The 19346-nt window shown below is 53.9% G+C and overlaps 1 protein-coding gene across 3 annotated transcripts in view; it reads right to left on the bottom strand.

Annotated features, from left to right (window-relative positions):
* The window catches only part of MAD1L1 (mitotic arrest deficient 1 like 1), a 279782-nt gene that overhangs the window by 172153 nt on the left and 88283 nt on the right, over positions 1 to 19346 (bottom strand). The gene's annotated exons all lie outside the window — the stretch shown is intronic.

Genomic DNA, 19346 nt, shown 5'->3' with positions numbered 1-19346 from the left:
AGCCTGGCCGGGCCACAGGGCACGCAGACTGCTATGTTCCTTACCAGAAAGATGACCCCTCCTGAGTTCTCTGTCCCCTCACCTACACCCACGCCTTTGTGTAGACCCCCAGACTCCAGGGATCTTCTGGTGTATAGTTACTATAAGACTCAAGGGGCTCTGAGACTGACGCCACACCCTCCGTGCCCACATGGCGTCGACCACTGTGGTCTGTCCGGGGCAGAGCTGAGGTTTGCTGCGTGGGCAGCAGGGCACCGAGGAAGAGCTCCCGGAGCGGCAGACCCACGTGTTCTTCCTGACGCGCTCAGTTACACTCTGACTCCCGTGCCTTCTTCAGTCGGGGCCACTGAAGCTGGGGAATGGCCTTCCCAAGGTCACTGCCTCCAGCACCAGCCAGAGGCATAAAGCCAGGCCCTGTGACGCTAAGTGCAGGGCGCTTGCTCCTTCCAAGGTACAGACCCCCGAGTGGAGAGCCACACCCAGCTGGGCTGGCGGGTGTGCTGGGTGCAGGCTGTGGATAAGCTTCAGGCAGTGGGGACAGTGGGGCACGCCGGGAGCAGCCTCCACTCTGAGAGGGAACAGGAGGGGACAGAAAGAGGCCCAGGACTACAAGGCTGGAATGCGAATAAACAAGCTTCAAACACTCAGAGCAGGCCCATGACAGATGACCTGGGTAAACACACACATAAACAGCTCTGGAAGGATACTCCAATGTCCCTGTCCAAGCAGTGTCACTGAGTGCTGAGCCTCGGGTACTAAGCACCGAGCTCCAAGTACTCACTACTAAGCCTCAGGCACTAAGCACTAAGCTAAAATGTGCCCGGTGCTCCAAGGCAGAGAGGGTAAAAAGACAAGAGGGAAGGGAGTCTGGGGCCCTGCAGAAGCTTCTGCCTTTACACAGCCGAATGACCTTGGTCTTGATGAGAAACGTCACACATGCATGAGCTGGGCAGTGAGCTCAGAACCGTCAGCCCCAGGCCCCGTTCTCAGAGGCCTGTCCCTCTGCAGACCTCGTGGACACCTACATAAGGGCTCTGGGTGCCACAGAGGCACCTGAGTGTGGTGGGGCCAGAGGTGAGTGCTGGGCGGGCTCCACCCAGGATCCCCGTGGCCAACACTCATACCTGCCCGCCCACCTCGGGCGCGCCTGCGACTTCTGCCGGGCCCAGCTCCAGGTGTGTCAAGACCCCGAGCTGGGACCCACCATCATCCCATTTCCCTAAGAGACCACAGAAGGCCACGCTGTTGGGAGCACAGGGTGACACACAGCCCTGACAGCTCCTGCAGGTGAGTCCCACAGGCCAAGGCGGGGTGACGCTGATGTGCACGTGTCCCGTGGCGGGCTCAGGAAACGCCGATGCTTCACCATTTATTTGCTGGAACGGTACGTCCACCTCCCCCCACTGGCACGGAATCAACCCTCACACTCAAATGAGACCATTTAAGCAGATATGAGATGATCATCAAACAGTAGACACTGTGGGCAGAGAAAGGCGGACAGTTCCCACCCCTGCATCTCCTCCCTCCACCTGCAGGAGGGCCAGCGAGGGCCCGGAGCTGAGCGAGTGGCGGCAGAGACCCCCACTGTGCAGGCCTGGGTGTGGCTGGAGCACCTGTGCCCAGCCTTGGGGTCGGCAATGCACAACACCAACAAGGAGGTCAGAAGGAAAGACGTTTTAGAAGGTCCCAGCTCCTGTCCTCACAGAGCTCACGGTCTAGTGCAAGAGACCGCCAGACACGCCGCAGCACAGACAGGGTGAGAGGACGCGGGTAGCAGGGGCAGAGGGCACGCCTGCTGGAGTGGGGCCTGGTGCAGCGCTGGGCTGAAGCCGGACAAGCAAGGACCAGGCCCGGGAGTGCAGGGCGAGGCACAGCCTGAGTGGAGCCGACAGGCGGGCAGAGGCGGGGCGGCCTCACCACCCGCATCTCCGTCTTCGGAGCCACCCTCGAGTCCAATTAGCAAGTCTGATGCTGAGGTGCCAGCGTCCCCACAATCGATGGCAGAGCCAGACCCACCTGGGGAGTGCACTCAGCGCCTCCGATGGACGCCTGCGCTCGGGTCCAGCCGCCCAGCTCCTGGGTGCTGCCTGACTAATGACTAATAAAGCCCATTCTGCCTGTTTATCTTCTCATTGATTTTGCTGTCCTCGACCCAAAGCACAAGTCAATACCCAGTTAGGTGCGGCACCTGCATGGGGGCAGACGTCAGCTCTCTCCGGGAGGATCTCGGTCTCCCCAAAGAGTCAGGAGCCCCCACCAGTGTGCGGGACGCGGGGGCCACAGGGGGGCTCCTCTGGGAGGAGTGAATTCTCCACACGTGTGACTCCCCAGCTCACCATGGCCAACAAGCTCTCTAAACAATGTCACTCCACTAATAAACATCTCTAAAGCATTTCCCATGCCAGAGTAAGAAAATGAAAGGAGAAAATGTGATTTTGAAAAGTTGTTAGTCTCTCTCCTATTGTGTTTAGTGAGAGCTGAGGGGAAGGGAAGCATCTGCTCACCCGTCACTGTGTCAACACAGCACCTCACTGGTTAACCCACTTCCTCCTCACCCGGCTAGGGGCCCGCGGCTCCACACTGGACTTGAGAAATGCCAGCTCTAAGCAGTTTATTTCCTCTTGAACTTTAAGAATTGACTGAGACAGAAATGACCTTTCAAAGGCAGGGTTAGCGCTGGGCGAGCTGCAGAGTGAGCTCCGCTTACCGACGGGAGTGCTCGGTAAACCACCGGGCTCCTGAACGCACCTGTACAGGTGACGCCAGGTGCCAGGGGAGAGAAGGTCCCGAGGTGGGTCTGGGCCATGCAGGTGGACACGGGCAGCAATTGGGAGACTCCAAACATCACAAGACGCTCGCCCCCATGTGTGCCCGGCAGCAGGGTTGAAGAGGCAGCAGCATCCGGCCTGCGCCACTTACTAGACACCTCCATCACCATCCCTGCGCTGGCCCCACGGGAGTGGGGTGCCACCTGCCTCCCGGGGCTACTCCTCACAGCCTTCTAACCATGTTGCCTGGGCACGCTCGCCCACACGGCCTGGTGCGGACAGCCCGAGGCCGCAGTGGGCACACCCCACCGGGCTGGCACGGAGATGCCAGAAGACAAACGTCAACTGTATCCACAGCCAGGAAGAGGAGAGAGAGGTCACCTTACCGCAGGGGCCGAGAGGACAGCAAAAGGTTCTGAAGTCCTAACACGCACAGGGGCCCAGTCTCGCTTTCCCACAGACATTAGGACTCGAGCGGGCACCAAACACAGAGACCTGCCACCAAAGCAGGGAGACTGATGTCCAGACAGGACAAACCCTGTGTTTGTTTCCTGTGCGGCCAGAGCTCACCTTAAAGATGACCCCACATACGCGGTCAGACAATTAAGTTTGCGAACTCACCCTAGAAAAAGTGCTACATCCCTCATTGCTGAATATCACTACAGTCACCTTAGAAGTTCTCCCCTTGGGAAGCTATGCACCAACCCCAGCGCCTAGTGCACCCTTCAAAGCAATTTTGGAACTCTTTCTCTGGAATGGCCATCAGAGCTGTCGTATTACCCTTGATGTCCTGAATGTCATCAAAATGTCTTCCTTTCAATATTTCCTTTATCTTCGGGTAAAGAAAGAAGTCATTGGGGGCCAGATCAGGTGAGGAGGGAGGGTGTTCCAATACAGTTATGTGTTTACCGGCTAAAAACTCCCTCACAGACAGTGCCTTGTGAGCTGGTGCACTGTCGTGATGCAAGAGCCATGAATTGTTGGCGAAAAGTTCAGGTTGTCTAACTTTTTCATGTAGACTTTTCAGCACTTCCAAATAGTAAACATGGTAAACTGTCCGGTTGGTACAAATTCATAATGAATAATCCCTCTGATATCAAAAAAGGTTAGCAACATCATTGCAACAAGTCCGCAAACATAATTGTCTGAACTCGTATCAGATACTGGAACTTGTAACAAAAGTGTTTTCTCTGAAATGACCCCTTTATGGCAAATCACACAACTGGGAAATTCAAAGGCAAAATGAGCTAGCCAGCGCCCGCCGTGACGCCCCGCTGGCACTGAGGGAGTGAGCGTGCGGGGCCTGCGCCACGGCTGGGTTCCTGCGCACACTGCGCCGCGCTGAGCGCAGACTCTGCTCACTGCAGTCAGAGTGCTCGGGTCTTCACCCCACCCGTCACTGGGCTGGCGCCCTCCACGCGCCTCATCCCGTCCCCAACAGCCTGCTCGAGCCGGGGCGTCCCCCATTTACAGGGAGGAAATGAAGTTACTGCAGGGCATCGCTCAGCGAGCCTCACCTTGTTCTCAGGTGTTAACTAATGTTACAAAATCATCTGTCAAATAACTGACTTCTTTTTACTGACATAAAATTGACACAAAATAAAATTTGCCATTTTAACCATTTTAAAGGGAATTAGTCAGTGGTTTTTAGCATATCCGCAATGCCATCCAAACACCAACACTAACTCCAGAAGATTCACCCCCAGAAGGAAGCCCGCCCATCGGTAGGCACTGCCCACCTCCGCCCCCGCCACAACTAACCTGCTTTCTGTCTCTACGATTTGCCTGCTTCAATCACCTCCCCTTAATGGAACCATGCACTACGTGGCCTCTCCGACCGGCTTTTTTCACTTAGCACCACGTTTTTGAGGTTCATCCTTACTGTGCCGGTGTCAGAGCTTCTCTTAGTGGATGCTTATCCGCTCATCAGTGATGGACCCTCCATCGTTGGCTGTTGTGATGGAGGCTCTGTGCACACGCAAAGGCAAGGTTTTGTGTGAGCACATGTTCCCAGTTCTCCTGGGTACACAACTAGGAGTGGAATTGCTTGGTCGTATGCTAACTGCTTAACCCGGCACCCACCATCTACTTCCTGTCTCTGGGAATGACTCCTCTGGGTCCTCATGTAAGAGGAACCACACAGTGTGTGTCCTTTGTGACTGGCTGGCTTCATCAGCACAGTGTCCTCAGGGCCGTCCATATCGGGCACGTGTCAGCCTCTCCTTCCTTTAAGGCTGGGTAACATGCCACCGTGGGGACGGCCCACATTTCCGCTGTCCGTTCATTCGCTGATGGACACTTGGGCTCTTCCACCTTTGACTTCTGTGAACCGTGATGCCCTGACCATGCCTGTGCAAGTGCCCGTTGAGGGCACACAGTCTCCCAGAGCACCTGCACCCCCTCTCCCCGCGCCAGCGGGGCACAGGTCCTGCCATGTCTCGACTTCCTCGCCAGCACGACTATTCTCTGCTGTTTGACAGTGGCCATCCTGAGGGAGATGGCCTCTCACTGTGGTTTGTCCCCATTTCCCTAACGATTAGTGATGTTGAGCTTTGAAAGTGATGCTGTCTTTTTGATGCTGAGCTGTAAGAATTCTCTACATGTTCTGGACACTAGATCCTTATCAGATACCTGACTGGCAAACACTCCCTGCCACTCCGTGGACTGACTTTTCACTTTCTTGATGGTCTCCTTTGACGCATTTAAGTGTCTAATTTCAATGAAGCTAGTTTATCTTTTGTTGCTTGTGCTTTTGGTATCACAGTTAAGACACCATTGCCTAATCCAAGGTGACAAAGATCTACAACACCAATGTTTCTTCTAAGAGTTTTACAGTTTTAGTTCCCACACTGTAAGTCTTTGATCCATGTGAGTGACTTCGTGTCTGGTTTAAGGGAGGGTCCAAATGTGTTCTTCTGAACTTGTCTCAGCACCATAAAATGAGTCCCGAAGTAATTCCTCTTCTATTTTGGAACAGTTTGAGAAAGCTCAGAGTTCATTTCTTCTTTACCGTAAAGCAGAATTCACCCGTGAAGCCATCTGATTCTGGGCTTTTCTTTGTTGGAATACTTTGATTGCTGCTTACTTACTAAAGGTCTAGTCAGAGTTTCTATTGCTTTTGAGTCAGTTCTGGTACTTTGCGTATATATAGGAATTCGGCCATTTCCTCTACATGATCTAATTTGTTGGCATACAACGTTCCTAGTAGTCCCGTATAATCCTTTATATTTCTGTACGGTCAATAACGACGTGCCCACTTCACGCCTGAGCTTAATGGAGACTTCTCTCATGTTTGCTCGGTCAGTCTAGCTCAAGGTCTGTCAACTTTGTTCATCTTTTCAAAGAACTAACGCTGTGTTTGTTATTTCTCTCTACTGTTTCTCTATTCTCTATTTTGCTCGTCAATGATCTTGATTATTTCCTCCTCCACCTGCTTTGGGTTTAGTTTGCCTTTTTCTGGCTTGTTAAGGTAGGAAATTGGGTTATTAATTTGAGATCGTTCTTCTTTTTTCATGTGGGCACTTCCGCTGTGTTGGCTTTGGGCTGCACCCCCCAGCTTTTGGGGTGCTGTCCTTTCACTCTCCTTCATCCCAAAGTATTTTTTTCTAATTTCCCCTGTGATTTCTTCTTCAACTCATTGGTGTTAAGGAGTATGTTGTTTAATTTTCACCTATTTGTGAGTCTCCCAATTTCCTTCTGTTACTAATTTCTAGTTTCGTTTCACTGTGGTAGAAGTTACTTTGCATGACTTTGAACCTTTGAAACGACACATATTTTGTGGCCTAACACATGTTCTATCCTGCGGAGTATTCCATGTGCACTGGAGAAGACGGGCAGTCTGCTAGGGGGCGGAGTGTTCTGTAGACGTCCCCAAGCCTAAACTCCCTTGCCGTGAACAGGAAAGAATCTTAAGCTCATGAGCTTCTCGCACAAACTCCAAGAAATGACACGCGTGAAGTGTCCCCTGTAGCCCTGCATTCACAGCAGGTGACTGAATCCACCGCTGTGGGCATGGCTTAAACAAGGCAACATTCGAGACACACGAGGCACCATGGGTGAGGCCTTCCGAATCTGTGTGCTGGCTCATCACCACACCGATGCTGGGGCCACACTTCAACTTACTAGAAAAGTCGGGCACAGCTGAGTGGCAGGTGAGAAAGATCCAGAAGCACGGGCACATGCGCCGGAGCCCATGTCCCTGCGCCCTTGGAGACGAGGGGCAGGCCCACAGGGACAGCCAAGGGCAGGGGACGACCCACAGACACTGGGAAGAGCCGCTGCGGGAAAGGAAAGCCGTGGCTGGTCTGGGTGAGTCACCTCCTCCCCCCGGAGCTCCTCCTGTGCTCACGGCTCCTTTCAGAGGAAGCCGGCTCAGCAATCCCAAAGGCGCACAGCACCAGCAATAGGAGGAAACAGGCTGGTGACAAAGAAAAGTGCTTCTCTGCACACAAATTCTTCATAGGAAATGGATTTCAAAGTGGCCATCTGTCTGAGATTAGCATCCCAAAGCCCCTCAGCGCACAAGGAGCCAGGCTCGCAGCCCCAACTTCATCACAGTGGCAGAAAAAGCCCCATTTAGATGATAATAATATGAAGTGCTTGGGAAGCATTTTACAGAAAGAAGATCCCCACAGCACCCCACAGCTTCTGGGGGCTTCCGGGCAGCAAGTGACTACCCGGCAGGCAGGCTTCTCCTTAGCCGGCCTCCTCTGGCTGTGAAGGAAGGAGAACCAGAGGCGAGTCATTGAGGGAAGAGAAAAGTAGTAGGGAGTGCAGTCAGCCAGTGACAGGCTCCGCGCGGGCACCACCCAATCCCGACGGCGGGGGGGGGGGGGGGGGGGGGGGTGACCTGCCTGCAGCCCCCCCAGTCTCTCCTCCAGCCCCGACTCCTTCCGAGGCCCCGGCCCTTCCCCGTTGGGCTCTCCTCTTCTCCCCTTTTCCTCTGAGACGCCTCCCCAGACTGGCTGCCAGCTCCACTGAGGTAAATCCAGCTCCAAACGTTGCCACAGCACCTCAGCTGCCCTCCTTGCAACACAGCAAGCCCTGTAATGTCACTCACTCTGTCCCCATGAGACAGTACCTTCAGGTGGATAAGGGCCCTGCAAGGTCTAACACCTGGGGCGGGGAGGGGTTGGCAAAAATGTTTTGAAGAAACGAAAAGCAGACAAAGAAGCCAGAGCCCCGGGCTGGGAGACCAGATGGGCAGCAGCAGGAGCGTGGTGGGGCTGCCCACTCAGGCCCAGGAGGAGGCTGGGCCCAGACCATGCAGGGTCGGGAGACCAGTGGGCCCTCAGCACTGCGAAGGGGGGCAGAGGGCACCACTCCGAATGCACGCGGGTAGCCATGGCCACCAGCAGGCTGCCCAGGGTACGGCGGGTTCTCCTAGCAGGGCACTGGGACACCAGGACGACGTGCTCCTCACGCAGCATGCTGAGGAGGCAACGCCGAGCCGGCCCAGCACCTAGTCACGTCCAGGACAGACGGTGTCCCCGCACACATGCCCCATCCACTGGAAGAACGGAGCCGCCCTGCGGGAGCCTCCCACTCGGCGACCACACGCCTGTCATGTAAGCAGCTGCCAGCACGGCTGCCGGCTCCTGCTCTCTCCTACCTCCCATCACCCTTGGGAGGGGGCTCCACGCATGCCCGCCCGCAGACGAGGAACCAGAAGTGCACAGGCATTAACGAGCTCACTGACCAAACCACACAGACCATCAATGCAGGAGCAGCGGGCAAACACTGCGGCCTGCTCAGGCCTGGCCCGTGGACGACGCTTCACTGACTTGTCAGGAGAAAGCACACACACAACCACCACAAAGTGCGTGAGGACAGGAAAACGCATTCCATGTCACACAGCTGGTCTCCACCACACTAAGAGACAGTCAACAGGGCTGCCCACTTCTGCTCGTTCCACACTCACGGATCTGGTCCCCAGCCCACGTGGGCAGGTGTGCGATCAAGGCTCCTGACCGAGTTTGAGAAGAGGAGAGAGGAAACTGTAGCAATGCGACGACCAGTTAGAAATCTAACTTCCCCTGCATTCAAGTTCTTCCCTTTAAAAATCCATATATAAAAACAACAACAGTGTTGGCGAGAATGTGGGGAAACTGGAACTGTGCGCGTGCCAGTGGGGTGTAGATGGTGTGACAGCTGTGCAGGCAGCCTGGCCGGCAGTTTGGTGGGCTGCTCTCACCCGCCAGCGCTGCCAGCTGCTGTGACATGCCGTGCCCTCGCCAGGCCCCGCGTGGTCTGCTTCCTGGCTCCCACGGAGGCCTCACAGCCCAGCCTCGTTCACGAAGTCCTAGCCTCTCCTACTTTCTACTGGGTTGTTCCCTCTCTCACTGCAGGTTTCGGAGCAGTTAAACCTCCACAATGAGGCCTTCCCTCACCGCCCCCCACCTCAGTCACTTCCTTGGACAATTCTAGGATTTCAGCTATATGTCTGCATGTCAATCTCTGGTTAGGTCTGGGAGGCAACGAACATAGTGATACAAAGAGGTGAGTCACTCACTCTCAGCCCTTGACAAGGGAATTTACACAGGGCAGATGCTCACAGGGCCAAATGCTGAATGAATGGAGGGACAGATGGAAAAACACACAGAAGGAGGGAGAGAGAGGGAGGGAGGAACGAAGGAGGGAGGGAGGGAGATAGAAAAAGAAGAGAGGGAGGGAAAGAGGAAGGGAGGGAGGGGGGAGGGAGGAAAGAGGGGGGAGGGACGGAGGGAAGGAGCTGGGAGGAGGAGGAGGAGGGGTGGGTGGACGGGTGAATGGAGGATGGACGGACTGATGGTTGGATGGATGGAAACGTTCCTAGTAAATTGCAAAGGGCATCTCAACCTGGTGAAGAAAGCGAACTGATAAAAAGCTGACCCCTGAAGACAAGCGGTGAGACCGCAGCGCCGGCCGTGCTCGTCCCACCAACGCACACATGGTACAGTGACAGTCCAGAGGCAGAGCTGAGGCTCGTGCAGGGGATGGGGGCCTGGGGTGCTAAACGTCGCCTCCGCACACTGCCCTCTGCCTCCTAGACAAGCGGCCACACCAAGCTGGGTGCCCCATCAGCAGAAGCACTTCAGCCTGAGACGCAGAGGCCCCGCTGCATCCCACCATGTCCTAGGCAGGGGGTGGTGAGGAAGAGGGGCTTCTCCATTGTGTTGCTGCATTCCACTGCAGAGCCCCACCCCAAGGCAGGGGGAGGAAGGACGGCTTCTGTCAGGAAGGGCCACTCACCCCAGACAAGGGCTCCCCACTGACAGCTGAGCAAGGGGCAGATGAGTGGCTTGTCACACACGGACAGAGTCTGCACACAGATGTCGTGGGGCTCAGAGCCAGAAGCAGCACTCCTGTCCCTAACACTTGCCCCAGAGCCCACATGCACAACCCAACTCCCCACTGAAGTTCACCCTCCTTAAGCTCTGAAGTACACACCTTCCAAAGACTCCCCAAACAAGCTGTCAAAACAATGATATTATAACATCTGTTTCAAAAATCAGGTTCAACTCTTGGCTTATACATAGCTGCCATAATATCAAAACTTTTTAAGGCTCTGCTTTCCCCCTAAATCATCCAAAGCTACCTTATAGAAAGAACCTTGGTCTGGACCAGTCACCGTTCCAAAGGGGCAAGTGAAATGACCCCTAGTTATCGGTTCATCCTACCAGCTGGTGGCCAAGGAGAACGGTGACAGGACACTGGGCTCTCTCCCTCTCCTGGGATGGCCGACCGTTTTTTCATTTCATTCCTAGCCAGCTGCTCTGCAAATACAGTGGTCACCAAGGTCTCCATGCCGGCTGATGTCATGGAGGGTCCCTCCCATGGGGGCTCTTGGGGGAGGACAGGGTAAACGATGGAGGGGAAAGCCAGACGGCACTAAGTAGGGGTCCCCGGCAGGTCTGCCCGTCACAGGCCAGAGTCTTAAACCTGTGAGCCCTCCACATCCTCACCTGTAAAGTGCAAACAACATCCCGGTCCCAGGGGCTTTTATTTTTTAGTACACTTTTATTTTGGAAGAACTTCAGATTGACAGGGAGGTTCCCCACCCAGCGTGACCACCTGATGTCACCACAGCACACCTGTCTAGGCAGCAACTACGATGCTGGCAGCGCTGTCACCTAAGCCCAGGCTGTCCCTGAGCGCGGCTGAGCTGTTCCAGGTCCCACCTGGGACACCACGGTCGTCACGTCCTTGCTGTCCTCTCGTCTATGCCAGTGCTTGTCTTCCTTTGTTTTTCACGACCCCGACGGTTCTGAGTCAACAGAATGTCCCCCACTCAGGGTCTGACGAGTGTCTCTGTCACGAGGGACGGGAGTGAAGGTTTGGGAAGACCACGGAGGTGAAGTGCCCCATCGTTGCATCTAATCAGGGCACACGCTACAGACCAGACTGACCACTGCCCGTGTCACCCCCGTCACCTGATGGAGGTGGGGTCTGCGGGTGACCTTTCCTCCTGTCTGCACTGTGGGGAGGGCGCTTCGGAAGGAGTCACTGAGTCCAGCCTGCCCTGGGGGGAAAGAGGGCAGGTGCACGGACAACCCCACACTGTCGTTTCAATGCCCTCCTGGAGCCTCCTGGCTTAAGCTTCCCTGTCCTCTGTCTCTCCTTCCGTGAAGTATCTGCTCAGACCTTCTACTCGTTTTTAATTAGGGTGTTTGTTGCTTATTGCTGAATTTTAAGAGTTCTGTATATATTATGGATACAAGTTTTTATGAAACATGTAATTTGCAAATATTTTCTCCCAGCCTGTGTCTTATCTTTCCATTCTCTTTCACAAAGCAAAAGTTTTTAATTTTAATGAGAAGGCAAATTTATCGATTTTTTACACTTACGGACTGTACTTTTTGGTGTTATATCTAAAACCTTACTGTCAAGCCCAAGGTCACGACAAAATATAGGAATATTTTCTTGTAGAAGATCAAAGAGCCTTTCTTAGAGTTCAACAAGCTACTCTGTATATAAAAGCACTTGGCCCAATCTAAATGTTCAGAACTGTTGGCTTTTTAAAAAAATGTGCATACTTTTTGAAAAACAATTCCACTTCTAAGAATTTCTCCTAGAAAAATAATCAGTGATGCAAAAAAAAGATTTAGGGACATGTGTATTAGCCAGAGTATTATATAGAATAATGGGAGGAAAAAAAGCAATTAAATATCTAACAATAAGAGTTTAGCTAAATCAAGTATTCATAAAGAATGTAGTTTATAGCCCAAAAGTTATGTTTTAAAAGAATACTTAATGTGGGAACTGTTCACAAAAGATTAAACAAAACGAGAAGACCCAAACCAAACCGTGCACATAGCATTACATTTTTCCTAGAAACTGCACCAGGAAAACACGTATTTGATACATATACAGATAAATGTCAGGAATCTTCTAAGCCAACATATTCACAGTAGCTTTTGTTGGGCAGAAGGATTATGGGAAACCTTTATTCTCGTCTGTTCTGTTTTTTTCTCCTACATTGTCAAATGTTCTAAATGAAAATGTATTCCTTTTGTAATCAGAATTCTTAAAAAATTACTCAAATAAAATGCTGACATCTCTTTCGCTTCCTTTCCTCCTTCCTTCCAGGTGTGGAAGCCACTCCAGCGCATGGACCCAGCAGATACAGCAAACCTGGAGGAAGACACCCCCTTAGATCAGCTGTCTGTCCCCTGCACCCTCCCCACCAGATGCCGGCCCGCCCGCCACACAGGACATTCAGGAAGTGCTCTGTGCTGGCTAATGTAAGGAAAACAGAATGAGACTGCCAAGAGAAACAAGAATGCTGACCAACTCACAGTGGGGGCTGGGGGGCCCCAGGAAGAGCTCAGTCAGATGGAAAGGCACAGGATGAGAATGTCAGGTCACCAGCTGGTATAGCTAGAAAGTGCTCCCAAAGACACTAATATGATTTGCAGAGACAGACAGTACAAATGGAACCACAGGAACCACTATAAAACGGAAAGCGCCACCTTGGAAAAAGGTGATGGCTCCTAAATGTATGGGACTCAGGCAAGTCTAAACGCAGGAGGGCAGCCCTGGGCAGGGCCAAGGTTGCCAGGAGGTCACAAGCACGCCGACTCAGGGGCAAGTTCACGGTCACTTGCGGGTCATTGAACCCGCTACCGTCCAGGTCACCAGGAAGGCCACTCTGTGACTTGGGATCCTGCCGGACCACCTGCAGTGCCCTCATAGTGGCTACTCCCCACCCCGTGAGACCACCCTCACCGACACCCCACCTCCGTCTCTCACTTGTTCCTCCTCACGTCCAGCCTCAGAACTACCGCTGTCTTCCGCCCTCTTTTTTCCTCTGTTGACACCCATCAGACGGAAACGGGAGCTAAGGACAGACTGATAACTAAGGAAAGAGAAAAGAGACACAGACCTACACATATAGCTGACTAATTATAATAACGTTTTGAAAGGGTGGTCTTTTCAAAAACTGACCAGGCCAACTGGCTATCCATCTGGAAAAAGCATTATTCTTGAACCACACTTCACACCCTACCACAAATTTCAGATGAACTGGATCTAAATGTGAAAGGCAAGATAATAAATTTTGGGGGGGAAATAAAAAAACACGATAGAACATTTTTCTGATACAAATAACCAAAGGTTTGTTAAAGAGGACACAAAAAGGTGACCAGAGGAAAAAATGATACATTGGACTCAAAATTAAGAACTTCTCTTCATCAAAAGACACTGATGAGAGCATTAAAAAGGAAGCCACCTAGAGGCAGCTGAGGGGTGCATGTGTTTCGTCAAGAGCTTCTACACATCAGTTAGTCTGAGGCAAACGACACCACAGAAAAATGGGCAGAAGACAGGGCCATGCGCGTCACCACGGCTGTGCAGACGGCCCAGGACACACAAAAAGGGCGCACCTGCCCCAGTCACCAGAACTGGAAAAGCAGAGCCAGAAGAGATGCGACTACCTGCCCGGTGGATGCGCTGAAGAGCCTGGAGAGCCCACGACAGTGGGGGTGCCGGGCAGCCAGGGCGCTCCTGCTGCTGTTGGGCCTGAGCGGACAGTCCAGCTTGGAAAACTGCTCAGCAACCGAGTGTCTGAAAACCTGGCAACGCCAGTCCAAGGCACTTCCCTACACGAGCGCCAGCTACGTGCAGCAAACCCCGTCCATCCCGAGGTGCCCCAGGCCGAAAGCTAACCAAACGCCTGACAGTAGGAAGGTTTCAAACACCTATGGTGTCTTCACAAAATAAAGATCCCAGAGCTGGGATGATGAGCGCACAAGTCTCATAAAGAGATGGGATGGGGGCACTGGACACACCTACTCCGCACTACTGTGTCCCCGAAAATACGACCGAGCCGGACAATCAGCTCTACTGAGTCTTTTGGAGCAAAAATTAATATAAGACCCGGCATTACATTATGTTATATTACTTTATATTATATTTTATTACATTACTTTATACCCAGTATTATATTATGTTATGTTATATTATTACATTATGTTATTATTATACCAGGTATTATATTATATTATGTTATACCTGGTCTTATATTAGATTATATAAGACCCGGTCTTATATTCTAGTAAAATAAGACCACGTCTTATATTAATTTTTGCTCCAAAAGACACAGTAGAGCTGATGGTCCGGCTAGGTCTTATTTTCGGGGAAACACGGTAGTCTACAGCAATGAAACCATCGTTCCAGGGACATAAAGACCAAGACAGGGAGACTCATCTCTGAGGCCGGCAGGCAGGCGGGTGGCAACCAGGACAGGAGGGGTTTCGGGGGCTGGTGATCTGTTTCTTGATCTGGGGGCTGTTACACTGTTCTCCAATAATCTGGGTATGCTACACTTCAATAAAAAGTTAGGAAAACACAGTTAATACCTCCAACTGAAAACTCATTAAATAGCAAAAATTATTGTAAAATAAAATGTAAACTAAAAATTATTTTTACAAAATCTTTTGAAGCAGTTTTTTAAAAGGAAACGCACATGTTCCTTCTCCTCCATCCACTCTTCCTTGAACTGCAAAGCACAGAGCAGAAGCAAGGCAAACCACGCTGGAGAGTGTGCTCAGGGAGACAGAGACCAGCTGTGGCCCGAGGCCACGGTCACGGGTGGAAGAGAAGGCAACATAAGGACAATTTATTGGCGAGGGAGCTGTGACCGGCACTGGTCGTCACTACGAAAGCGAACAGAGACGGCAGCAACACAGGCCCAGCCCCGTTAGCTGCCTTCATGACCTGCCTGCTGGGTGAAGGCAGAGACATGCACACACTCACACACGCGTGCACACAAGCACGGGCTGGGTGGACGTGGACAGGACTCCAGGAGGCACCCAGGAGAGAGGAGCAGGAGAATGTGTGCTGGAGCGCAGCGCCCACGGAGGCCACTGCAGGGCGCTTGGTGGCAGCGCAAAGTACGAACAGAGGTGCTAGAGAAAGGTGAGGTGTGGCTCCACGAGGAACAGCACGTTGGTGGGAAGGGTCTGGAGGAGGGGGCAGGCGACCCTCCCGAGGGTCTCAGTGGCACATAAATCTAATGCCTCCATCAGTTGAGATCTGACCCTGTAACGTTGTCTTGGAAACCACACAAAAAAAGCAAGTACCACAACCAAGCTAGCACGTGGATAAAGCTCGGCGCCCTGGGCAGCCAGGCAGGGAGCTGAGACCTGGGCAGGAAGGGCCCAAGGACCGGGCCAAGAGACCTGCCAATCACAGGGTTGTCCGAGCTGGCCAAGCCCAGGTTCCCAGAGAGAAAAAGGATGTGCCCTCCTTGGGCACCAGGTACAAAGCCTGCCCGCCTGGGCGCGTGATGTGTGCGTGCCCACTCCCCAGCGGTCGGCCACCTGTGGACTAACACGAGACCCAGCCCTGGGCGCACACGACTCCATGGCTGAACGTGAAGAGTCTCCACACTCTCCACAGCCCATGTCTTTCGTCATGCTGCATTTTTTACGGGGTTTTGCATTTTGCATTTTCCACGGCCCTCTTGGGATTCCAGTGCCGTAAAACCACCCGCACCTTCGGCTCCTTTGTAGTGCAGAAGGCGAGGGGTGAGGGCATGTGAGCAGCTCCCAGAGGGTCGTTCCAACTGAAGATGCTTTCCAGGCCAGCTTCCCGTGCAGCAGTGATGTCACGGAGTTCCTCAGCAGACGACAGGACCAAGCACGGGGTCACTTAACCTGGACCCCACTACAGAGGCCTCCTCGGCTGCCAGGGACTTACAGGCGTGCCCATGGACAGATGCCAGAGGCCCACTGCTGTGCCCAGGGCTGGGCGGAGGGCACTGTGTGCAGCAAAGCGTGCGGGTCAGCACACGGCTCCAAGCCCTTCCGCAGCCCCTCTGGCCGTACGACTCCGGGCCAGGGGCTGTGCTCCCAGCCGCCTTCTTTGTCCACAATCGGGATTTCTCTGCGACCACAGGGAATAAGACATGTGCGTGGAGTCCACTCACATGGAAACGGTCCGGTCAAGCCCAGCAGTTACCCCTGGTATAATAAAACACACCATTAAGTCCCCACTCTACTGACCGCCAGGGGCCAGCGGCCCGCGGGGTTCCGAGCCAGCCCGAGCCGAGCAGCCCTACACCCGGTGTCATTTCTACAACACAGGCTATGGATGACCTGTGACACCTCCTTCAGCTGCCACAGGCTCTGCTGACAGGCATCCCAAACCCACAGCAGGCCGAGCCCGGCACCTACTGGCTTTTTAGACGAAAGGAAGAGAACTGAGCGGAAGTCTCATCCGTGACCAGGGCACAGCAGAATCGCAGTGCAGGGGACCCCGTTCTCCACAGCTCCACCTCCTGGGGTCCAGAAGGCAAGTCAGTCATGTTTCCTCCTTAATCTGAAGACACACTTAAAACAGCTTCAACTCTGAAGCCTTCAGAATGGCTCGTTCGGTCCAGGGTGGGTGACTGACGTGTGTGGTGCTGGCCCCAGTGTGGCCTCGTCAGTCAGGCTCCACACACACGTCAATACTGGCCCCTGCCACAGAGGAGGCAGTGAGGCCACAGCACTGCCTCAGCCCAGATGTTTCGGTCCAGTGAGGAACAAGGGAGCTCAGCGCCTCCTAAACCCATGTGACAAACTATGCTGAGGACAGGGAAGAGACGCCATGAGTGACAGGGCTGCCGAGAGGGAGAAGTAGGCCGTGGCGCCGCACTGCTTCCTGGGACCTGACAGAAGTGGGCGGTGTCCAGCCCCACAGTGACCCAAGCACAGGATGAGAGGGCCAAGTCACGGGGCAGCATGCCTCTGTTTATGTGTGTCCGTGTGTCACGCCAGGTTAAAGGCTACGAAAGTAAGCCATGCTGGAGGACCACCCTCAAAAGAAGGCACAAGTTGTGCAACGCCCAGCACAGCTCCAGGCACTAGGAACAAAGGGTGACCACGCCCAGTCACCAAGGAGCTGTCACTGGCTGGAAGACAGACAGACCCACAAAGCCATGCCACCTTACCAAGTGGGGTGTCACCACACAGCTACGCAGGGCGGGCTGCCAGCTGAGGGGAAGGGAGATACAAGATCAGACAGGTCATGTGTTGCCCCAGAAGGCCAGTGGTCACAGCAGCCCAGCTGCTGGTGTCACCCAGAGGCAGGCCCAGAGGGCTCAGGGAAGGCACCGCGTGTACTGGACCTCAAGGGCCGAGCTGGAGTTCCTAAACCGAGCAGGGGGCTTCCCGGGAGGGAGAAAAGCAGGACGGAAATGGAAAGGAAAGGAGGGCAGCCTCGTGGGGCTGGAGGACACGGCTGAGACAGCGACGGGGCAAGCCAGCCTGTGCTGCAGGCCTGGACCTGCGGGGGCGGGGCTCCGCCTGTCAGGCACTCAGGAGCCATTGCCTGCCCACGTCCGCTCTCCACTGAGCACCGGCCTTGAACTATCACAAGCCCCAGGCCAGCAGCCTGGGGGCCTCTGCCACCTTAGACTGAGACGCGTGCCCTCCGCACTTGGCTCCGCAGCCAGAATGCCCGCCCGGTCCTCACCCCGTGCCTGGACGCAGCCAGCCCCTCGGGGGTCTCCTGTAGCCGTCGCCTCATCAGCATTCAACGGCAACCCACGCTCCTCTGCGCCTTCGTTTGTGCTATCGAGATAAGTAACGTTTCCAATCTCCGCTATCTCCCAGCTGCAAGTGTTCAAGCATTTTCTTCCTTTTATTTAAAATATAAAATCTCATTTTAGATTTGCAAGAGAGACAGCTACTCATCTTCACTGCACTAACAATCTGCCACCCACAGGCAGGCAGGCACTGCGACGGAAGAGAACACAAGGGAGGCGGGGGACAGCAAAGCCCCAGAAACCTGGACTAGAAGGCGCGCATCTCCTCCATGCGCCTCGCACCTGCCTCATTCCTGGCAACAGACCTGGGGCATGAGCTGCAGGTTCTCAGGGAAGCGGCCCTGGAGGCCACGCTAGCCACGCAACACCCCACAAAGCTGGCTGCTAACTGGGAGGGATCTCCCGTCAGCCACTCCGCGTGAGCACCATGCTCAGGGCACCCAAGCTCCTGGGGTTGTGGAGTGAATGGGCCACACGAGGGTCCAGCCCCCCCTAACTTCTGACGCACCTCTCCCCGCTGGCTGTGGGCTCTGGCAGGGAAGAGTCCCCCACACTTCACTTCCAGCCTCACAAAGCCCAGAAGAGTTTGGGGGACGTAGACGTTCAATAACTACCTGTTGCTAGATTGGGAAGAAGATTAAAGCAAACCCCATGTAACAGCTGAGCTGTTAGAGACAGATGCACAAAAGCTTTCCCAAGGTCAGAGAAGTGACCCCAATGCCCTCTGCTCACGAGTGGAGGGGACAGGGAGCGGAGCTGACAAAGCCCACCTGACTGGTATCTGGGTTCTTGTTCACTCCTGAAACCCTATGAGAGAAACAAGCAGCTTTTTGGATTCTAGCTTTGTGGCAGGAATAAGAGATTTAAAAGAATGTCACAGCCAGGCACGTCTGAGAGCGAAACCCCGTTTCTGGAGGGTGGTAATAAATGTCACCTGGCCTTACAGTGCTACCCGTCTTGCTCTGACCTGCCCAGCACACAGCGTGGATTGGCTGCTCCAGCTCACCCCTCCCACCCACATCTGCCATCACTCCTGGCCTCGCCCTCAGAGCCTCCCCCTCCAGGGACCTGCACTGGCCTGAGCCCGGGCCCGGGTGCCATCTGTGGGCCTGGACTCTGGCTGCCCATGGGCAAGTCCTCAGAAACACTGCCCCGACCAACGCACAGGAAGCAGGTGAGGAACTAAGAAACGGAGAAGCCAAGTGTGGCTGCACCCCAGGTCCCGGCTGCACATTATAACTTCATCTTGGCAACACATTCTGCTTTTATCATTGTTTTAAGTAAATATTCTGGCCTGGGAGGGGCTTGAGGTAGGAGGTGAATGCCCCACCCCCACCCCCACCCACAGCAAAGCCCCAGGGATTTCTGCAGGGTCGGGCCGTCTGGACTGAGCAGCAGGAACCCACAGGCACCCCGCCTTCGAGCTCACCTTCCTTCTCTAGACACCCCTGAAAAGTTGACACTGGCGTTAAATTTTTATCATTTATGTAACAGCTCAGTTATTAACAAAGTCTCATCTGCACGTGTCACAGGAAGAGAAAAATCACCTAATTAACCACTTTCCCCAA

This window comes from Rhinolophus sinicus, linkage group LG10 (genome assembly GCF_036562045.2).
Source record: "Rhinolophus sinicus isolate RSC01 linkage group LG10, ASM3656204v1, whole genome shotgun sequence".
In the NCBI taxonomy this organism is placed as follows: domain Eukaryota; kingdom Metazoa; phylum Chordata; class Mammalia; order Chiroptera; family Rhinolophidae; genus Rhinolophus; species Rhinolophus sinicus.
This window is presented reverse-complemented; position numbering and strand designations above follow the sequence as displayed.